Source organism: Podarcis filfolensis (assembly GCF_964270895.1).
Source record: "Podarcis filfolensis genome assembly, chromosome: 1".
Classification (NCBI taxonomy): domain Eukaryota; kingdom Metazoa; phylum Chordata; class Lepidosauria; order Squamata; family Lacertidae; genus Podarcis; species Podarcis filfolensis.
Genome location: NC_139604.1, coordinates 36,488,345 through 36,504,277, shown reverse-complemented (window position 1 = coordinate 36,504,277; position 15,933 = coordinate 36,488,345). Strand labels below are relative to the sequence as shown.

The 15,933-nt window shown below is 43.3% G+C and overlaps 1 long non-coding RNA gene across 1 annotated transcript; it reads left to right on the top strand.

The window, feature by feature from the left end:
- The first annotated feature begins 4,144 nt into the window (after nt 1-4,144).
- On the top strand, nt 4,145-9,382 carry LOC310749665. The gene is made up of 2 exons (XR_014541696.1): nt 4,145-4,241; nt 9,192-9,382. It is a non-coding gene; the product is annotated as an uncharacterized lncRNA (long non-coding RNA).
- The last annotated feature ends 6,551 nt before the right edge of the window (nt 9,383-15,933 follow it).

The window sequence follows — 15,933 nt, the reverse complement described above, 5'->3', positions numbered from 1 at the left end:
TACTGTGATTTGGAAATGACAGCACCTAGGGGAGTGCCGGAAAAGAACTGACGGCAACTGAGGCTGAACCCTAAAGCTCTGCTATTTGTGCTATTCATTTTGAAGTCACGCCTTAAATTTAAAGGTTTACATGGGGGCAGGAGGGAAACCCGCTCCAAATCAATGTTTGTCACTGCTCCATTTTCTTCTTCTGTGCAACTATTTCGGTCTAATTATTTCTGAGCAACTCCCTGTTATTTCTGAATTTGGATGTTTAAAATCCCACTTCTCAATATATTTGCAGAACCTCCAGTAGATTAAGTGGTGGTACAGAATGCCTAAAGTAAAACAAGGTGCTTTTAAACATGTATACTCAGAAGTAATCATCAGTAGTTATTAGAAATGGGTTAGCCAACTTTGTGGAATACTGATCTGTTTTCAGACACTTACCATGACAATCCGTGATTAGGCCAATGCACTTCTAATTACTTAATACTTCGGGGGGGGGGGGACAATTAGGCCATGGTTATTACATTATGACCTACACAGGCCCTTTTGATGACCAATGAGACAGAATTCTTCAGGTAGGGCTGGCAACAACCCAAATCTGAAACCCTGGAGAACTGTTGGCAGGCAGTGTAGACAATACTGAGCAGGATGCACTAAGGGTCTGACTGTATAAGGCAGCTACCTAGCTTCTTTCTTCTTCTTCTTTTTAAATACTGTTTTTGTTTATTTTCATGGTACAGGCGATACCTTTTGAGACAACAGTTGTTACAACAGTAAACAACAACCAACTTTTCCTGATAAAATTACAGACTTTTATTGTGCCATGTGTTAAAGTTTCGTATCATGCCACATTTCCCCATTACATTCTTAATGCCTTTGGAACAAAATAAATAAATAAGCAGAATTCTGGACCAGATGCACCTTTGGCCTCTGTTGCAGAAAGGCAATTACATGCCTAAGTTTGCAGCCTAAAGTTAAGTCCAATTGATTTCAGTGTGAAAAATAGGGGATTATTGTTATGTTTTATTTTTATCTATCAGTACATATCATATCTCATATGCAATTTTAACAAGTTCTGAGAGTACAATCCTACATATGACTACAAAGAAGTAAGTTTCATTTAATTTAGTGGCCTTTAAAGGTAAAGGTACTCCTGCCCGTACAGGCCAGTCGTGTCCGACTCTAGGGTTGTGTGCTCATCTCACTTAAGAGGCCGGGAGCCAGCGCTGTCCGGAGACACTTCCGGGTCACGTGGCCAGCGTGACGAAGCTGCTCTGGCGAGCCAGCACCAGTGCAGCACACGGAAATGCCATTTACCTTCCCGCTATAAAGCAGTACCTATTTATCTACTTGCACTTAGGGGTGCTTTCGAACTGCTAGGTGGGCAGGAGCTGGGACCGAAGGACGGGAGCTCACCCCGTCGCGGGGATTCGAACCGCCGACCATGCGATTGGCAAGTCCTAGGCACTGAGGTTTTACCCACAGCGCCTCCCGCGTCCCTTTTTAGGGGCCTTTACTCCCAGCTAAATGGGTACAGTATGCACTTCATTCAAAGTCATGTGTCTTCCTCTCAATCAGCATAGAACTCCAAGTGTAATTTATGGTGTCATGGGTAAGAAGGCAATGAGACTGCAATTCTATGCACACTTACTTCTGAGTGAACATATAAAAGAACTGACTCTGGCATGAAGGTCACATCCGTCAAAATCCTTTGACCTGTTGCCACTGAAATCTACAAGAGCTGGATTATACCTTTCATCTGCTTTCTTGTGGACAAGTGTTAACAACTGGAGTTCTGCTTTTATCACACAGTTCAAGCTTTTGTGCTTACTTCGTATGGTGTTTTGCACACCTACAACTTGCCTTGTTGGACAGGTTTTGCCATCCATGCTGATACTGCCATTGCTCTGGTGTGCAATTACCAGGTGTTTGGTGCAATGGTCAGCGAAGCTGCTATAAGGCTTTGTGAATCTGTGCAGGCGAGCCTTGTGGGCCTTCCATAAGAGACTCTTCTAGACCTCCAACAAGGAAAAAAAACGGGCTTTGTGGCAAAACTGAGTAATGAAATTCAAACCTTCACTTGGAGTCTCCTTGGCCCCCATCTATAGTTGTTCCTTATAGATATCTTTATGATGAGTGCCTCATATAGCACAAAGAACCAGCACGAAGAACCAATACTTTTGTCTGTTTCCAGCAGATTTTGGAGAGGCTCACATAAAGACGCAAGAAGACCACAAAGAGAAAAAAATATCCTGGGACTCCAGCTCATCACTCGATGAAGATGTGTGTTGCTGTGCAAAGATCAAGAGGAGGAAACTGGAATATTTTGGGCACTTTTGAAGGGGAGATGGAGACCATCTGGGGAAGAGGATGCTGCAAGGAAGAGTGCCAGGACAGAGATAAAAGTGACGGCAAAGGAAATAGTGGCTTGGAAACATCAAAGAGATGGACTAAATACACAGTTGAGATGAAAAAGTAATCTTGAACTAGAGCAGGCAAATTCATGATAATGTCAGGATCCAGCGTCAGGGTTTAGATCAAGGTGGTCAAGCTGGATCTAGGTCAAGATTCTGGGCACAAAGTCCCATTTCAGAAAACCAGAAATTCAAAAGCACCACCAGGAAGCCAAATCAAGTCAGAAAGCAGGTTACTAGAGCCAAGAGCTCATAGCTGGAGCTTCAAAACGGCACCATATTAAATAGCACCAGGCAGCTGAGCAAAGGCCAAGTCACTGTCTTGTAGCAGGCACTGAAATCAGTCAGCGTCAGACCAAGCAACTGCAGGACTGCAAAGACCTTTGCTACAGTTTTAAGAAACTTTGGGGAATGGGGCTCAAAGAGCCACAGCAAGTTGATCTAAGTTACTAAAATGAGTCTAAAACAAATGACAAATTCTGTAAAAAGTTGACTTCAGAAACTTGGGTCAAATAATAAATATGGACCTTTAAATTCAACTCAGATCCAAAAAGCTTTTGAACTTCAAGACTGTGACATATGGATATTGTAAAATTCAAAACGTTAGAGGATTACATTTTGACGTTTTGAACGCACAGAAGCACTGACAGCCAACAGTCTGATGGTCTTGAAACTTTGAAACACAGTGATTCAGAACTTCAAAACCGTTGGCCAAGAGTGCCAGTCAACAACTGACATGGGAAATCATATACTTAGAGCTGTACTAGCCATTAGGCTAAGTACTACTGTATACTCAAAAGGAGTAAAATCAGGACGCTTCTGCTATAGAGCATTGGTCTCTGTGAATGCCTGTGAGGCAAAAGGGAATCTATTGTGCAACCTGGGCTCATCTCAGAGAAAAGCAATGTCCATAATAACCACTTCCAGGTATCATATTCACATCTTGGAGACTGGGAAATTGAGCCACGGGAAGAAGCCATATCAGTTTGTGACCAATGTGGTTCCTCTGAAATTTCAGGATTGCCATGCAACATGGAATCAGCTCTCTCACACACCCTGTTCTGCTAATGTATGAATCATTTCTGTGTTTAGGACTTGAGGATGTGTTCGGGCAAAGAGAGGTGTGAAAGGGGCAAGTGTGGTAGCAGTAAGTAAGGCCCTTGTAACTGTCTTTTGAGGCTTCCTATCACTGTAGCCCTAATTAGCCTCTGCATGAACATACCCTGAAGTCATAAGCACATACCATGGAGATGATTTGTCCAACAAAACTGCAAACAGCAGATTACCTCAATTCCCAGCTTCGTGTGTTGTTGGATTGTTGCTTTTAAATAAGACATCAGCTTATGACATAATGAGTTTGATGCAAAACAAAAACAAAAACAAACCCCCAAAAAACTTTACACCACAAAACATTTGCCCCAAAGCAAAATAGGCTGCACCAATGTTCACCATACTTTAAACATGGAATCTTTTAATTGGATCTTGTCTTCTCACTCTCTACATCATTCAGTCCAATCAGGAACTGCAAAGTCAATGTGGTAACATCACCACACTATGTAACCAGGCAGATTTGCCTCCATGAGTCTGTTGCCTTCAGTTTAGAATGATGGCAATGCTTCCAGCCTTCACTCTGAATTGTTTTTATTATGACACCATGTAGCCAATCAGATTTCATTATGAGATTGTGTCACAAAACCAATTCAGAGTGAGCATTACCCCCATTCTGCTTTAGGGGTGGGGCTACAGTGCAGCTCCCTTAAGGTGAACACTTCATCCCTGAATGCAGCCCTCTAAAATAATCGACAGGAGATTCAGTTTACAAAGGCAAGCATGGACTTCGTAAACCCTTCACTAATTTTAGATCAGTTTTTTTAAAAAAATCTCTATAGCTGTAATGCTTATTACATGAAAGACTATTTTTTATACTCATGTTAAGCTTTTTTGAGAAAGCACTTCTGTGCTGTTTCCTCAGCTTACTGTGCTATGGATTCTTAATGGTGATATGCACCACTCAATGGATTCCTCCTTGTAATTCATGTTTGCTATTTTGTGTGTACCCGATAACTCTGTAGCTGAAGTTGTCTTGGGAGAGCCCCTGAGTGGAGAGCTATTTCTGGTAGGGAGCAGGAAGCAAGCTCCCTACAGCTGGTCCTTCATTGGCTGAAGGTGTATTTTTTGCCACAGTCTTCTTATTGGGAGGCAGAAGTTGTAGCCTCTTAATGGTCTTTGGTTCCCTGGCAGACCACAGAGATCAGAGCTAAACACAGAGGAGGAGGGGCAGGGAAATTTAGCAACCTTAATGACATGGGCAGTATGGGGTCAATTAGCCCCGATTCTGGGTTGGCAAATGCCAGGAGTGGCATTTTTTCAAGCTTGAAGGCCAAATTCCCTTCTGGACTACTGTGTGAGTACAGTGGTAGGCATAGGCAGAAGGTTTTTCTTAAAGACTTTGTACAGTAGGTTAGTGTATAAACACAACTCTCTATCCTCGACCCAGACCAGTAAGAGGCATTATCAGGACAACTTCAAGCCAGGTAAATGCTCTAGGGGTGTGAAACAGGCACACTGAGGTGTGGCCTGGAAAGAGCTCTGAGAGCCAGATAGGGAAGCATTTGGATCTGGGCTTGAGGTTCCCCACCCCTGGCATAAGAAATGGGAAATATCACAGGTTTGCTTTTCCATATTCCATTCCTTGGCCTCACTTCCACCTACGGGGAAGAGCCTGGAATATTTGCCCATGACATCCCTGTTGACTTTATTTACCTAAGCGAAGATTCCCTGGAACTCTTTGTGTGTCCGATTGCTCCTTAATGGGGAATGATAGCTTGAAAAGCTGGAAGCAAGAAGAGCAGGGAAGGGAAGGGAAGGGAAGGGGAATGTCTTAATGCTGATGATACAATGTCAAATAAAACAGAAAAGAACAGAGGCAGTAAGGACTGCAGATGGTTAACATTTTTATTTGCCTTCCCTCACTCCCCCTGGAAGTATTGTTTTTATTCTGCTGTTAAATCTTCCCAGACTTTAGTTCCTGTTTGATCTGAAGAAGAAAAAGTTGCCACCATCACCGCTTTGGTGAGAGTGGGAGCTGCAGAGACATGGGTAGGATTAAGTAGCAAAGTGTCCTGTTCCTGTGTAGGGTCATTAATCCATGAAGAGAGAGAGAGAATTTGCAAGACATTTGGAAGGTTTTGTGTTTGCCAGCACTTTTATTTGAAATATGTCTCTTTTATTTTGTAAATGATGTTCCCACCCAGAGGCCTGACACTGTCAAGTTTGAGAGATTTGGCTTGGCATGAATCGTGTGGCCAGATCATACGGTTTCAGTTGCTCTGAAAGAACCCAAAAATGCCATTTAGGAATATTAATCGTCTAAGCTGCTCCCAAAGGATTGTGTTGCATAAATAGACACAGGCTGTGATCTGGGCTACAAAGCTTCGGCAGAGAGACCGTTCCTTCCACCCCCTTCCTACTTCACAGCACCATTAGTTTGTGCTATAGGGTGCTTCAGAGGTACTGCTCCTGTTTTTCTCTCACTAGAAATGGAAGACTCATAGAACTCTAGAGTTGGAAGGGACCTTGAGGATCATCTCTAGTCCAGCCCCCTGCAATGCAGGAATTTGCAGCTGCCCCGTACATGGATAGAACTTTCAACCTTGGCATTATCAGCACAACACTCTAACCAAATGCATATTTAAATTAGTATGAAAGAATCCCTGTTTCCCGCCCCCTGCCCCCATATTAAACTTTAGTTTGCCAGACTATGGAGTTCTGATCCTGAACCATTGCAGTACGGTGGCTTCACCCCTTTACTGCTTTGATGCTCCTGCAACATCACAACAGCATCAAACATTGTATCATGTTGCTCTAACTCCTTATGCATAGTAAATTTAATATGAGTAGAGCCACTGCTCAAGGTTTTGTCAGGTGTTTTGTCCTCCAGGTTATCTGTGGCCAGATTGTGTTTCTATTAGCCAAAGCACAGGTTAGTCTCCCTTCTTCAAATAAATGGCTTATTGAGTGATACATGGTGTTGCATCCCATAACAATGCCTGGAAATGTCTGGGTGGGATAGATGCTCAGGTGTACATAGCTTGCGCTATGCAGGGATTCCTCCCCACTCCCAGGACAGAGATGCTCATGAAACTGCATGGTAGTGGAGGAAGTGGTTACATCCTCTGTTGCTTATGGTTTGTCTCGCTTGCTTAAGCCACCTGGAGCTAATTCCTTGAACTAATTCTTTCACGAGCTCCCGTGCTTTCCCCTTGTGCTGCACCGTGACAATCTGAACTGAATATCGAGGCAGGGCTATTGGGTGGACGGTCCTGTCGCAAAGCAAACACATGAAGCAGGTTAGCTTTTTGATGGACACAGACCCAATAGTTGTGAAGAGGAGGGAATTTTGTAGGTTTCTTTGATAGCTTATTTATTACACATAAATAAGGAGGTATTGCCGGTTTGGTTCCAGATCCCTACAATAAAGCGAATATCGGAATAAAGCAAGTCACACTTTTTTCTTCTTCTTCTAGTGCATAGAAAAGTTATGTTTACAATATATTGTGGTCAATTAAGTGCACAATAGCAGAGTGTTGTTGTTTTTTTTTATAAAAGAAACAATGTGCATGCCTTAATTAAAAAAGACAAACACTTTATTGCTTAAAAAATGCTAACCATCTTTGGAGCCTTCAGCGAGTTTGCAAGGAAAACAGGGAGGGGAGGTGTTGCATGCTTGAGCATCACACCAGGCATGGCCTCCCTAAGCTCCCCAGGCTTTGGGAAAGAGACGTTAGGCCTCTGACAGGATGGTGCAGCTCCCCTGCCCCCTTCCCAAACAGAGCTGTCTTTCCCATACGGTTTAGTGGTTCATTGCACCAGGGCGCCAGCCTCTCAGGAGCACCCCAGTGACTGGGGGAGCTGTGCAGCTTTGCTGGCAGCCTCCCCTTTCCCTGCACACCCGCCAGCTGCATCCCGCCAACCATATGGCTGGTGGGCGTGCAGCTTGCCTCCCAAGCCTCCGTGGGAGGAGAGTGATTCCCTCAGAGGCTTAGGATGGAAGCTGGGCCCCACCAACTGTATGGCTGGAGGGTGTGCAGCTTCCTTCCCAAGCCTCCGTGGTAATTTGGGGGCGGTGGGTGGATATTTGCACTCTGGCGCCACATCTGCTAAAGATGGCCCGGTTCCCAGAGTCATATAGGCTTAGGAAAGGTGGCAGGAGGGCACTGGGACCCCATCAGAGCACTGTGCCTCCCTCCTTAAGCAGGTAGAAGCTTCCTGAGTTTTGGGATGGAGGAGCCAGGCTTTAATACTGGGAACATTTAGGGGACTAGCTTAGTGCTTTTAGTCCACTGACAGCATATAAGGCAATGGCCCATCTGGTCCAGCGTTCTGTTCTCAGTGGCTGACCATATCCCTGTGGGAAGCCCAAAAGCAGGCCCTGATTGCAGCAGTACTCTCCCCAACAAATTCTTGGGTCAAGCATCTTGGATTTTTTGCCTTTGAGAAAAAAAAGGGGCATTTGTTTATGTATTGTATGTGCATGTGCCCATTAGATCACATAGCCCATAAGCTTAAGGTATATTACAGGTTGAACAATCTTCACATCCTAAGTTAGCTAAAAGGCACATTTGGACATAGAGATCATTTGGTGCTCAAATCAAGGTACCCTCAGGACAGCCTTTTGCGAGACAAAGTAAAAATGGATTGAGGTATATTGTTCTGTACAGGGTTTATTTTTAAAAATGGGAAATTTGGAAAAATGCCTCGTTTCAATTTATATTCCCTTTGTGATCCATCAAGGAGGATTCATCCCTTATTCAAATGACTAGTCAATATGTTAGTCGGATCAAATGCCATTAATAAGATACTAAAAATGCTTCTGAGGAACAAGGGGATTTCTTTAACAAGTCATAAAGTGCTTTTTAATCCATTTCTGACTTGTTAAATTCCCACAGATTGTTCTATCATGATGCAGTTTCAATGACAGTCGGTGTGAAGGGAGGAAAAAAGAGAAGGGGTTGAGTTTAAAACAAGGACAGCCTGCAGATAACATCTTTTCTCTCTCAGTCTCCCAAACCCTTCGGTCAAACCATTTCAGGTGGAGTGATTTTATTGACCTGGCCCCAGTGCAAGCAAAATACGTTCCCTTTAAAGTTCCGCAGGGCCGCATGTGGGATATGTTGTGCAACAGTGTGTCTGGTTAACAACTGTGCTGATCTTCCCAAGCCAGGATAGCGGAAGTCCCAGGGATATTCACAGGAATTGCTTGCACTCTGTCCTCCAAATTTGGCTTGTTACAGTGTCAAGGACTGGAACTCAGCTCTCCCAGAGAATACGGAAGAGGCAGTCAGCAGCAATCCCTATTGGCATCTGAGGCTGAAAGGGCCAGCTGCTCTTCTGACAGAGGGAGAAATCAGGAGCACCACTTGAAGAACAGAGAGTGGGCACTCCTCTCCATTCCTGTCAATTATGATTATGATGGCTGTGATAGCAAAGTGCAACCTCCATAGTTAGGTGCAGTATACCTCTAAATGATAGCTGCTAGGCACAAACCAAAGGAAATGGCTGTGGCCTTCATGCCCTGCATCCAGGGCTTGCTGGATGCTCCTGGCTGACCACTTTTGGCCACAAGATGCCAGACTAGATGAACCTTTATGTGCTCTTCTTACTTTCTTTGTTTTAGACCACAGAGGATTATTCCTCAGGGGCACTTACATCTCTCCAGTTATTATAAGACTAACCCCTGCCCCACAAAACATACGCACAACTTTGTTTTGCTTTTTTTGTGAACAACAGGCTTTGAACCTCTCTGGGAATCTTCTCCACTATTGAAATATTTTCCTCCATCCCACCCACTGCCTCAAAACCTGATTTTATTTCGCTGGAAGGTGGGTGAAGATTCATACCCTCTTGGTCTTCAAAGTTTGTGCCTGTAGATTGCTTAGCTAAACTTCCAGCCTTTACAAGAATGTTTAAACTAGAAGTTTCTCAGTATTGTTTTTCTGAATTCCTTCAACTGTATTTTTTTAAAAGTGCGGTGGGTCACTGACTTGAGATTGAGGATCAACTGGAAGTGTAGTCATACTCCCTGTGCGTGAAAGTTTGGCCTGGGCATTGTGTAGAATTCCTTTGGACATTTTTTATCGGAGTCCTATAAAGTTGTCTTTGGAACTGGGACAACAGCGGCACAGGTAAACTTCCTCCATTTAAAAAAAGAAAAGAAAAGAAAGGGGGATCTGGGATTTAGTTCATGGGAACCAAGCCTAAGCAGATGTGAAAAGTTCAAATAAAGGAAGGCCAGATTAAATGCACTTTTGTGGTTCAAAAATCAAAACAGATGTTATTATTCAACCACAAAAAAATCTACGAACATTTTAAGTACCGTTAGGTGACTGACCATCTGAGATCCTTAGTTCCTACAATAATGAAGTCCTTTTAAAAAGATATAGCAGCTGAAGGAAATGTATTTTGAATCACAACAAATATTTTTGCACTACTATAATATCATTAATTCCAGGGCTCCGGATACTGGCCTGTAACATATAACCAGGGATAACCAGGGAAAAGCTGATACAGAGGAACTCAGGAAGCAGATTAATTATGTATCTTAAGATATGCAAAGCAATGTAGGAAATGACACACCCTCTTTATCGTCCCCCCAAAAGTTTGTTATAAGAAAAAGGTTTAAACAGATAAACAAAATAGTACGAACTCCCCCTTTTGCCAGCAGTAAAATGAATGCACATTAAGGGATGTATGTAATAGAGATGGAACCCTACAGGATTGGAAAACTATTTGATCTATTTTAAAGAGCTCCGTTAACTCATTTTTTGCCTTGATTAGGGCTGAAAGTTTTACTGCTAAAGGGTAAAGCTCCTGCCTGTAGTGAAATTTGAGGTACCAAATGGTCTGTGTGTTTGGGGAAAATATGTTACCTATGAGCACATCAGTTTAAAAAGGTGGCAGCCCTGTCCAAACCCCACACGGGTCTCACAAGGCTTAATCTCAGCTAGGCTTCGCCTTGCAGCTTATTGTCATTTCCAGGATTCTGCCTTAGAAGCTGAAGAGTAATAATACAACTACTCTGGAGCATGTACGAAGTGCTTTCCTCTCACAGATGAACAGCAACAGCCAGCATATGCAAATGGATCAGGCAGCAGTGCTTGCCATGTAAGATAGCATTTATTTCAGGAAGGCAATAAAATACCCTTCTTCTTCTTTTTAAAGAAATTCATTAGAGACCAGTGCTGTAAACTTTATGGTGTGCCACTATAAAGCAGAGCAGAGCAGAGATTAAGTATGCCAAAATAAAGTTAGCATAATCCCATTCAGACAGTTCAAGGAGGTAAGATTAACCCAAGCAGACATTTGGGGAATTCACTTTTTCTCCCATTCAGGGAAATGACTGGATCCTGACGAGTCATTGCAACAGGTGTTCTTGTGCTCTGATACTAGTAAATGAATATCTATTACCACATGAGAAATAAATGTTCATTCCTGTCATGGGCTGAGCTCAAATCCCATGAAAAACCAGATCAGCAGATCATCACCCAATAAATCAGACGTTTGGGTTTACGAAAAAAGACTCTAATACATGCCTTTCCACCTCTGAACAACAAATGATTGGCAGTAGGTAGGGTTGCCCTATTTCAAAAAGTAAAACTCAGGATACCTCAAAAGTTGTTGAGCTTTTGGTATAAAAAACGCCCCCAAAGCAGCATTTTTTTGATTGACTTGCCAAAGATCCAGGACAAAGCATCAGAAATTCCCCCCCGATTCCGCCTACTGTATGGCAGCTCCATTTTCTTAACAGATGGGACAGAACCTGCAGGTGTACTTCCAGATCCCTGAACTGGCACCTTCTTCATAGGGTATCTGGATAACAGGAATTCCTCCCGAGAAACCTGCCAGTGTCATGCTTCGTTGAAGGAAGCCCTCCCTGGTGAGCATTTGATTTTTAAAATTGTTTACACTTGTCACATTAATATATGTGAAGCTACAGAGAACTCTGGTTGTTCTCCCAAACTGTTCACATTTAGCTAGTAGTTATGCATATTGTTGATGGATAAGAAATTATCTAAGTGACAAGGGATCTTGTTTCCGATCTTGTTGCCTTTCTGTTAGGAATACCACAAACTTGTCTCCAGGTTCATTAAATAGCAAGCACGACTATGCAGGACTCAGAGCTTGGGAAGTTCATTTTTTTAAAAAGAACTCATTCTAGATCAAGTTCATCATATCCCAAAACAATCCAGTTCACATTTGTCTTTTTACAAAATGAACTAGTTTGGTTCATGTTCACTTCACAGTTCAATAAATTAATCAGAGTGATCAGGGCTGCCGGGGGCGGGGGGTTGGGGGTGGAGCAGCAATCAGCATTCAGAGAGAGACAGACAGAGAGAAGGCAGATATCCCACCCTTCACAATGGAGGTAGAGGGGACCTGCAAAGGTTTAGGGTTTTTTGTCTGGAGTGGAAAGCAAAACAGGCTCTCTGCTCCCCCCCCCCTTTTTTTTTGCTGCAGCAGCTGCAGCAAACCAACCAAGCAGAAATCACAACGTGTCTCCCAGCAACTTTCAGCACCGTTAATGAACTACAGTTCCCAGAATTCATCTGTTGGTATCCTTCAGAAATTATAACCACAGCACACTTCTTTTGACTCTCTTTTTTTTGACCAACCCATTCCATTATTTCAGGTCTTAACAATTTGTAGCACATGTACCTTCCACCCCACCCACTTTTCTTTTTCCTTAATGTGCCCGTTTGATGTATTTTCAGCACAATGTTTCTTTCTTGCATTAAGTTCACTATTATGGCTATGCTCTTTCCACTGGCTGCCTTTTGTGTCTCTTCCATTCATTTCTGAAAGTAACTTTTGAAGGCTCTCCATAGTTTGTTCCCTTCTTATCTACCCTTTTTGATTTCCCATCTAATCTGGACTCCTTCCTCATCTGATTCTCTCTCTTTCCTTTTAGTTAAGTCTAAGAAGATCTGCCATTGTGTCAAACATCTCTATCCTTCTTTCGCTGGCCTCTTCCTCTGCTGCGAATGATTTTCATGAGCACTTCTTTGACTCACTCCGTCTCTTTCATCTTTTAAATTAACATCTTTAAAAAGACAGTCCCCCCCCCTCCTAAATCACTATATTTTTATGCACTTTTGAAAAATCTTAATATATCTCATGACTAACTTTGCCCAGGTTGGTGAGCATGATCAGAGCATGACAATGCCTGCATTTCCTAAAGTTAACAGTTGGTGCTGTGCACTCACAAGTCACACAAGATTGAGAAATGGGGTTGTTTTATGACCATATGTGGTCAGGTGAAGGCCTGAACATGGCTATAGTCTCAGCAAGATTGTATTAAAATAGCACCATCACTTGTTGGGGAAAGGACAATTTGAAGTTCTATATTCCCTTTCTAATGATATCCTGCTTGCTGGCAATAATCTGACTGGGGCTGCACATGTGGAACCCTGGTTTTTTGTTGGCACCCGACTTGAGTGCGCCTTTGAGAGTGAAGTCAAACCGCTGGAGAATCACAGTGCCTTCTGTGGCTGCAGAGACTGGTAACGTGTAGCCGTTGCCTCCTGCATTTATGGAAGGGATTTTCAGCTTGGAAAAATAAGCACGGAAGAGTCTATTGCACATTTTTTTCATGGCCATAAAGAAGACAATGGATATTGCCTTGACTATGCAGTTTGGACTACTTCTGCTGAAACCAGTGGTGTTCAGGCAAACAACATTCACACATCATGGGGCAACTGCACTTGTGTGTGGTGGCCAGGCCCCCTTTTGCTGACCTGGATACCAGTTGTGCTCCTGGCAGCCACATATTGGGCACGCATCAGATGTGACCATATGCATGCACTGATGTACATGTGTAGAGGTTGTCCACCCAAGAGTGGGATCCTAACTCCAACAAGCCCTTCACACATTCTTTAGCATGTACGAGCAGTTGCTTATAGTGATTGGAGTTTATGAGCTAAGGAATGAGGTGAAGGCTGCAATCTGTATCCCACACACATTCACCTGAGTGAAGTCAGTGGGTTATACAGTGGTACCTTGGGTTACATACACTTCAGGTCACATACGCTTCAGGTTACAGACTCTGCTAACCCAGAAATAGTGCTTCAGGTTAAGAACTTTGCTTCAGGATGAGAACAGAAATTGTGCTCCAGCGGCATGGCAGCAGCAGGAGGCCCCATTAGCTAAAGTGGTGCTTCAGGTTAAGAACAGTTTCAGGTTAAGTACGGACCTCCGGAACAAATTAAGTACTTAACCCGAGGTACCACTGTACTTCTGAGTAGAGATGCCTAGGATTGCATGGTAAAGCACCATGAGATTCTGGGGCCAACTTAAGTAGTTGGTCTATGTAATAAATATGTGTTATGAAGCAACTATGTGTTATGAACTATGTGTTCATAACTATGTGTTATGAAGATTTCTGCAAACGTAACATGAAGGCTGGCAACATTAAACCTGCTGTGTGGGAATACCTTGCAGACAACCACCATGCCCAGAGACAGCCAGCCAGGTTGTGCATCCACAGCAGGGATCAGCAGAGAAATGACCACTGGGAGGAGTGCAGAGAGATGAAACACCATAGTGCATCTGGATGCCTTCATCTGCCCCGCCTGCAACCAAAAGGGTCTCTCCTGTATCAATCTCTACAGCCACAGCAGGAGCTGTAACTCTTCAAACAGTTTGACTATACCCCCAATGGTGCACTCTTCCATTGTCTCTTGAGACAGACCAATACCAACAATAACAATAAGGTTGGGTGAGTTCAGCCTCCCCATCTGTATGTCATCAAATACTTCCCTGGTTTATAGATCAGTCTCTAAAGTAGGAGTAGGGAAGCTGTGGCTCTCCAGAGACTTTGAGACCGCAACTCCCATCTGTTGCACTCATGTCCTGCTTGTGGACTTCCCATAGGTGTCTTGTTGGCCATTGTGAGAACAGGATGCTGGACTAGATGGGCTCTTATGTTACTATCCCTGGGGCAGATGGGAGCTGGAAGCCAACAGCTTCTGCAGGTCAAAGGTTCTCACTCCTCCACTACATAAATGTTCCTCTTAAGGAAGGCAGGAAGGAACGAAGGAAGACCTTAAATATGTGATTGCTGCATAAGGATTCTTTGGTTCCTTCCACACCCCCACAGCTGAGTCAGTCTAATGAGGCACCATTGAGAATACCTAGGTCCGCTGATGGCGTCACTCAGGACGAAGAGAACATTTGAGGGCTGTAGGCCAGCTGTTAGCTAGTCAGGAAAGCTATGCAGGAGTAATACCATTTTTAAAAAAGAATCAGACCAGAATTGTGGAAGAAACTCAGATTTCCCTCTTTCCACTCAAGAGGGGAAAAAACGGCTTGCCAAAAATATCAGCATTAAATATTTGTGACAGCAACAACAAAAATGGCCAAGGGTGCCAACTAGGAAAGAGTACTCAGCTGCTAGGGAAAAAAGGGTTCTGTGTCCAGCTCAGAGATGGGAATGCTCTTTGCTTTGAGAGCAGAAGGAACAACAACAAAATGAATATCCCCTGTGCCTCTTGCATCAGCCCGGGATGAAAATGCTTGATTGCATGAAACGTCATCTGCTCCTAGTTAGAGGAATGCTGCAGACCAGCCCCAATGCAGTTGGCAAGCCAAATGCATTCACACACACACACAGAAATGGCATGGCAAAAATGCACACAGCTGACATGCTCAAGGGAGGCATAGCCGCCATCCTCTGCCACTTCAGATGACCCTTGTGGCAGGGCCCCAAGCTGCTAATCTTGACAGTTGAAAAACAACCCACTGGTGCTTCAAAAACAAAATGAAAATACTCATCGCCCACTCCCAGCCAATACTGAAAGGAAACCTTTTGTGGTTAAATGACTTGGTCAGTTCTTCGGGGATTTTCCAAAGTTTCCTATAAAAAGGAATCTGTGGGAAATGAACAATTGCATAATAGCTAACACATGCCAATTCATATAAGGGTATTATCTTTTACGGCATGTGGGTCTCAATTGTCCTTACTCTGGCAAATTGCTGTCTTGCAACACTTCTTCCTATTTAACTATTTTCACAGTTTATTCCAACCCAAGCTTTCTTGTTGTTAAAGGCGTTTGCCATCTGCATTAGGAAAACAAAACAAAAGCAAGGCTATGCTTATTGTTATTGTTGTTGTTTGGCATAATATATTCTCATTTTTCTCACCTACCACAAAATATATTGAAATAAGAGATCTATTGAAAATGGAAGGGCTGTTAAAGGCTGAGAGGACTTAGGAGTTTTATATCTTGAGAAAGCTGAAGACAAACACTGCTGCTGTGATCTTTCCATTCATCCCACTGGAGCTGCAAAGAGCTGTGAACCCTGCCAAAGAAATGGGGAAGATGTCCTAGCAAATAGATCCCACTGATTCCATGGCTTTAACAATTGTGGACTATTAAGTGTGTTGGCAAGGAGATGGCAAATACACAATCCAGTTATAGAGCCTGTTCACATGTTTCTGTTCTAATGGCGAAAGGGAAAGCTGTTAAATGGATCA